We start from the raw sequence: 6815 nt of genomic DNA on the forward strand, positions 1-6815 counted from the left end.
ATCCCGAGATAAGCATCCCCAGCAGAAAGCGGGATAGGTACGGATCCGCCGGGATTTATCGGCGGGCGGGGGGGAGGCGGGGCCCCGGGGGCGGGGCCGGCACACGTGTGAGGGGCGGGGCGTGCACAGGTGCGAGGGACCCCAGTGCGGCTGCGCGGGGCGGGGCCTTGGGGGATTTAAGGCGCGGGGAGGAGCGGTAGGAGTTTTTCGCTCTCTGGCGTTCGGTGAGGGAGGTTCCTGCCGGCCGGGGCCTTATATCTCATTTCCTGTATAATTTTCTTCTGCGTTTGTTTTCTTTTGTATTTATTTTTCTCTATACCTCTCCTTTCAACCCTCCCTTCCACCCCTCCCTCTCCCCCCTAGCCCTCTCCTTCCCCCCCCACCCTCTACGGCCGCCCTCCCTCTCTATTCCCCTATCTTACTCCTCAGTCCTCTCCTTCCTTCCCTCCCCAACCGGGCTCCCCCCTGCTCCGCTTCCGGCCCCCCGCCCAGTCGCTCCCCACCCGTCCTCAATCCTGCTCCTTCCACCACCCTGCCTTCCCCCCAGCCCTATCCCCCTGCTGCTCTGCACACCCCAACCTCTCTCCACCTGCCCTCACCTACCCCTCCCCTCCCCTATTCTCGTTCTCTATTCCCCGCTCTCCTCCTTTCCTCGCAGCCGCGGGGCTCGGGGTGCCGAGCAATAATAAAGCCTTGAGGGTCGGAGCTCGGCGCCCCCGCCCTGGCTGGGGTCCCCACACGGGGCCGGATCCGCTCTGCGGGTGCCCCCATTGCAGTCCAACGCACCGCCCCACACCGCCGGGGCTCCGGCTTTCCCAGTATCACACTGGGGGGGTCCTGGGGAGGGGGGTCCGAGTTCCAGGGGCCCCCTTATTAGGAGGTGGTCCCGGGGGGTGGGGTTCGGGGAGGGCCCCCTCCTTCGGAGGGGGTCCGGGGAGGGGTGGGGCCTGGGGGCTAATTCTCCTTCCAGGCCTCGCCCCCTTCCCCGTCCCCCTCCTACGGCCGGGGTCCCGCCCCGTCCCCCTCGCGGGGACCCCATCCTCCGAACCGGGGCCCGGGGGGAGGGAGGGGGGGGGGCTGGGGTTGGGGTTCTGGTTCAGCTCCTGTTGGTATCGGCCGGGGGTCCCGACTGACAGCCGAGACACTCCACGGCCCGAGCCTCCCCGGGCCGGTGGGGACAGAAGCTGCCACAGGTCGGGCAGGGAGTTCCGGGGCCGAGGGGCAGCGGGGACAGTCCCATCCCGGTGCTCGGGCCCCGACGCTCCCGGCGGTTTTCTCTGGCGGAGGGTGGGGGACAGGCGGGAGGCTCCTCGTGGGTGAGTTTTTGGGGCGTCGGGGCCATGGTAGGCCTGGAGGAGTGCGGGCTGTGAGGGAGGGATGCTCCCCTGGAAGCGGGTGTACCCGGCCGGGCTGTGTTTCCAGGCCGGGTGGGAGGTGCTGCAGCTGAAATAAACCTGAATACAGCGATTCCCCACATCTGCCAGTACTGCCCCACAGACACACAGGACCGGGCACGAAGGGTGCCTCCATCCCAGGTCCCAAGCACTTCCCATAAACTGGATATGGGGTAGGGGTGGGCAATACCCTTCCAGCTGCCCACTGCTACATCACACACGGGGTCACAATCAGAGCTGCAGTGCTGGCTCTTAACTGCCACGTGCTGTGTTTTGGGGGCTTGGAACATCCTGAGGGGATCAGGTTTGGAGCTCAGAAAGGGACAAAGTCCTGCATTTTTCACAGTGGGAAACAGAGACTAAATCCAGTGGGTTTGGGTCTAAAGGCAAAAATTTAGTCTTGCTTTCACCTTTTGAGAACAGAGACTAAATAGAGCATTTTTGGGGCCTTGAAACCAAGCTCTGGGGGATGATTTTGGGTCCAGAAGCACAGCCCGATGTTTGTGAAGCTCAGAAAAAGTAAAGTCCTGCATTTTCTTTTCTTGAAAATGCAGGTCTAGTCCAGTGTTTCTGGAACTCAGAAAAATGACCAAGTGGCACTTCCCAGAGACCTGGAAACAGCAGCTCAGGTGCCTGCTTTCAGCCCCCAAAGCAGAGGCTGGGGGAGAGCCTTTGGGTGGGAGGGCTGGGGATGAGGACCCTCTCTGGAGGAGGGGGTCCGGTCACCTTGGTCCCCAAAGGTAGGGACACCAGCATGCCCCAGGCTCTTTCAAGGGTCTGAGATAGTCTCAGGAAAGAAAAGCACTTTTCAGCCCCTTTTCCACATCCAACTGTTTATTGTGCACAACCACTACAACAGTTATGACTTCTATTTAAACAATAACTATGACAATAAATAGTTAATAGTTATAACCAAGTTAATAGTTATATGTAATTGATGACAGTGAGTCATGTACAACTTGGCCAAAAGCCCAGATAACTGAAATTAGCTGGAGCTTTAAAGTGGCTTGTAACAAAAAGCCGCAGTTGCTAAGCCAGAGCTGGAAGGAACTGGAGCAGCCATCAACTGGAGCATCTCAGTTCCAGAGCTGGAATGAAGAACACGCCACAGCCAGAGCTGGAGGTTCAGCAAGCTGGACTGGGTAACACCTGCAAGTGAAACAAGCAGAAGGAACAGACATCACCTGGGCCCTCAGATATCCTGAGCAATAAGTCAGCAGGGGTCCATCAGCAGGAGCTGTGAGCACCAGGAACAGCTCTTGTCCAGTGTCCATCAGCTGGAGCTGTAACAGGCACAGGCATCCCTGAGGGAGAGCTGAGCTCACCTGCAGCTGCAGCAGGAACGTCTCCTGGCTGGATCTGGAACTGGTGCACCCTGGATTCCCAGCCAGGCCCAGGCGTGGATGTCCCTAATCAGGAGCTCTGAGCAGCCTCTTCCCTCGGGGAGTGAAGCCAGGCCAGGTGTCCCTCTCTGTCTGCATGGAGGTGGCTCCCAGTCCCACCCCTGAGAGCAGAATGGAGGCAGGGGCTCTCCTGGGGATGTGGTGCAGCAGCGTCTCCTCTGTCTCTGCAGAAAGGGGGTCAGTCAGCATCCCCAGGGTGCACAGCACAGCCCCACAGGAGATGCCTGTCCCCCCTCCCAGGCAGGGGCAGCCCTTCCCTCCCTGCTGCCCCTGCTTTGGGCACAGACTGTGCACCGAGGACAGGGAGGCAGAAATCTCAATGGGAGAGCTCAGGGCTCAGCCCAGAAAACGCACGTTTCTGCCCAGAAGAGCAGAGGAGGAGGCACAGATTGCTGCAAGCCCTCTGCTCGGTGAGGGGCACTGTGGGAACCAGCCACCAAACAACACTGGGGCTGAGCTTGGCCTGGCCCAGCACCTTCCCCCAGCCACCCTCACCCTGCTCCAGAGCAGGACTGGGGAGCCACAGACTGTGCTGCTCATCCTGATAAACATCACTGAGCCAGGCACAGCACAACCCTGATCCCAGCCTGAACACGCCACAGGGCACATCCCTCAAACAACACTGAGCCAAGCCCAACACTAAGGAGCAAATGACACCGGCCACGAAGGGCCCAGAATGTCCAGAAGCCCCCCGGGGGGGGGAGCAGGGCAGGATTGTCCCCAGCCCGTCTGTGACCAGAAGCCAAAGCAGCAGCAGCCCTGGATGGTTGCTGATGGTGTGGGGAGAAGCCACCCCCGGGCAGCTCTGGTGCAGCCCCTTCTCCCAGCTCCCTTCAAGGTGATGGCTCCCACAATTGTCAGGCACAGCTGAATCCCAGCCCCAGTTCCTGTCCCAACCCCCCTGCAGCCAGGGCCCTGTCCAGGAGCATGGCCACTGCAGCCCCAAACCACGCCAGGACAGGACAGGCCACACAACCAGAAACCACAAGCACAACCACGTTCTTCCCAAGGAACAGCCAAGGACAATGCAGAGGCACAGCCATGACCCTGGCCCTGCTGCAGCCTGCTGCCAGCCCCAAAGTGGCCCACAGCAGGGCCAGCACCAGAACCAGCACAGTGTGTTCCCCTCAGCCATAGCCTGGCACGACTTCCTCAGGTCATGTGCATCGGGGCATTCCTTCCTTTCTGCCTGATCCCGCAACCTTCCCCAAAGCTGCCCAGGTCAGAGCACTCACCTGGGCTCATCCTCCTGTGCCAGCCTCTCTTGGTGCCACGCTGGGGCCATGCTCCTCACCTGGGCTCATCCTCCCGTGCCAGTGTGCCCAGGGCTGCTCCTGCTGGGGCCGTGTCCCAGGCTGAGCCCCTCGGCCAGTCCCCTGTGCTGTTTCCTGCATGGAGGCAGTCCCTGGTGAGGAAGAGGCTGCAGCTTTGCTTCTTGGAAGACAAAGCTTTTGCCCCAGCAGGAGCTCCCAATGCACACCACAGGTCTCTGCAGGCAGCAAAATGCAGTGGTGAAAGCAGACCCTGCTTCTAAGGACTGCAGCCAATTCCTGTGGACCCTCACCTGCCCCTTTTGTCACAGGGCTGCAGAGGCCGGGGCACCCCCCTGAGCCTCCCTGGAGCTCCTGAGCTTTCTGGACAAACACGAGCCCCCGGTGCCTCTCAGAAGCTTCTCCTGGGCCCAGGGCTGGTGTAGAGGCTTTGCCTTCTCTCCCTCCCCCTGCCGTGGCTGCAGGCCCCACCTGCCCCTTTCTTTGGTGGCTCTGCCTCCCTCCGGTGAGCCTGGGAGCAGGGACCCAGCTGTGCCGAGCCGGGCTGCCCAGGCAGGGCCGCTGGACAAGACACAGCTGGCTCGGAGACAGGGACAGTGAGGAAAGCCTTCCCCAGACTTACCGAATTTCACAGGAATGACGCGGTGGCTGCAATTGCTCCATCCTCTGCGAGACCCCATTCGGGGAGGGTCCATTTTGGGGAGCAGTGCCGGGCAGCCTTCTCTGCAGCTTCCCCGCGGCTGAATCCCTGCGAATATGTTTGGAAAACACTTGTATAGGTTCCAAGTTCCAGAGCACCCTTGACTCCCTTCTCTGCCATGCCACACTTTCCCGCGGGATAGGCCCCAGGCCGGGGCAGCCCCTGAGCTCCCGGCACGGCTGCTCCTGCCCCCGGCTGGGAACCGCAGTTCGGGATAGCCCCGAGGTGGGAGAGCACGTACTCACCCTGAGCCCGAGCTCCGGAACGCCTCGTCCATGCCCGCAGACACCCAAAGGTCTTCCCAAGCGCACAGTGCAGCCTGGAAAGGGCGGGGGCCCCGGCCCCTTTGCCAGCAGCCGGCCCCGACCACACGGCCGCGCAGCGTCCGGCTCCCCGTTACAGCCCAGTCACCGCCGCGGGGACCGTGCCCTTCGCCCCGAGGCGCTGTCAAACCACAGGCCCCGTCAGGGCCTCGCCGCCCGCCCAGAAAAGGCCGCGGGGCTCCCGGGGGCCGGAGCTCGCCCCCGGCGCCCCGGCCCCGGGCGGGGCTCGCCGGGGCCCCTGCAGGACGCGCACCGGTACTGCAGGCAGCGCCCCCCGAGCGCATCCCGCCGCAGCCGAGCCGGTGCTGCGGCCCCACGGCGGCAGTTCCCGAGCGCCGGCTCCCTGTGTCCCTGTAGGGCCCTGCCCGCTCCCGGAACGGGACCCGTGCCACCCACAGTGGCAGCCAGGCTTGGTCCCTGATCATTCCCGGTGAGAAGCGATCCCAGCTCTTCCCCGTACGCGAACGGCCGCTGCTATCAAAGGCCCGGCGTGGAGAGGGGGCAGCCGAGCCGCATTTCACATGAGCCCAGTTCCTGTCTGGAACCCAGCATCAACACACGGGTGTCACACCGTGCAGCCCGCTGGGCTGAAGAGGCTCATTCTGCAGCATGTTTTATTGCACAGGAACATGATCCTCGGTCGATACTTACCTGCAGAACCTTTATTCCTTCCTGTAAGCAGTTCGATGGAGCCAGAGGCCTGGGGCAGCACGGAGGCACTGAGCCAGCTTTGCACAGAGCAGCCCTCCTCTGCTCCCAGCACAGCAATGCCTGCCTGCAGATCACCAGAGGCCGACATGCCAGGCAAAGTCCAAGTGCTCCTTCTTGGGGAAACATCAGCAGCTCTTGCTGCCCCTATGATGCTCCAGGAGAGGCTCTGAGCCAGTGAAGGGACTTGGTCCTGATCCCACAATGACCCACTCTATCCCAGACAGACACCCCTCATGTGTGCTCCAGGCAGAGCGCACCCACTCCTTACTGGCTTCTGGCAGGGCACAGTGGCCAGGAGGCCACACAACAGCCAAATGTGCGTCCTTGGTCCCTTAGGACAAATGTGACCAGACACTGCCCAGAGCAGCCCTTGTGTAGCTGCACTTTGGGACTTGCTGGCTGTGAGGGCTGCAGGGCAATATGGGCTCCTGTGGGCAGGAAACTCCCGCTCCTTGGTGCCCCGCTGGACCAGTTCTGGATTAACTACTCAGCGTCACCTCTCAGGGCACTCTCAGGGCACTCAGGGACTCCAGAGTAAGGGACAGGCATGCAATGAAGCCTGCACTGCAACAAGGCAGCCCAGAGGAACATTGTGTCTGCATCTGCAAGAGCTGCTCTCAGCTTTAATTCCTACACACAGACACTGCACTTCCCACAGTTCCCACCCTTCCTAGAGAACAGCAAGTGCTGCACCACCAAGATGTCTCCTTTCAGCTCAGGCCCAGGGAACAGCAGGCAAAGGACAAGCCAAAGGGACAATGACTTCCTAATCTGCTTTTCTTCCCCTTGCAAGAAGCCAAGCTTTAAGCAGACATCAATGGCTTTCCCAAAGATTACCAGGCAGCCTGCTATCTTCCTCTACCATGTCCAAAAAATCACCATTCCAAGCTGGAGTTCTCCATGACATGTAAAAGCCCAGCAGTCACTGTACTGCAAAGGCTGCTGTACAAGCACTGGGCTTTGTAAAGGTCCTGGAGCGTGGGCACTGCCAGGGAATGGGGGAGGCCTGTGCA

The 6815-nt window shown here is 61.3% G+C and overlaps 1 long non-coding RNA gene across 3 annotated transcripts; it reads right to left on the reverse strand.

Moving 5' to 3' along the window:
- Positions 1-2210: 2210 nt before the first annotated feature.
- On the reverse strand, positions 2211-5317 carry LOC118686739 (uncharacterized). Of its 3 annotated transcripts, none has more exons than XR_004980226.1 (5): positions 5014-5317; positions 4691-4816; positions 4033-4185; positions 2720-2961; positions 2211-2543 (listed from the first exon to the last, which is right to left on the reverse strand). It is a non-coding gene; the product is annotated as an uncharacterized LOC118686739 (long non-coding RNA). The 3 variants fall into 3 exon arrangements; XR_004980227.1 differs by having other exon boundaries at positions 4033-4202; XR_008508391.1 differs by having other exon boundaries at positions 4033-4286.
- Positions 5318-6815: the final 1498 nt, after the last annotated feature.

Source organism: Molothrus ater, chromosome 4 (genome assembly GCF_012460135.2).
Source record: "Molothrus ater isolate BHLD 08-10-18 breed brown headed cowbird chromosome 4, BPBGC_Mater_1.1, whole genome shotgun sequence".
NCBI classification, from domain to species: Eukaryota; Metazoa; Chordata; class Aves; order Passeriformes; family Icteridae; genus Molothrus; species Molothrus ater.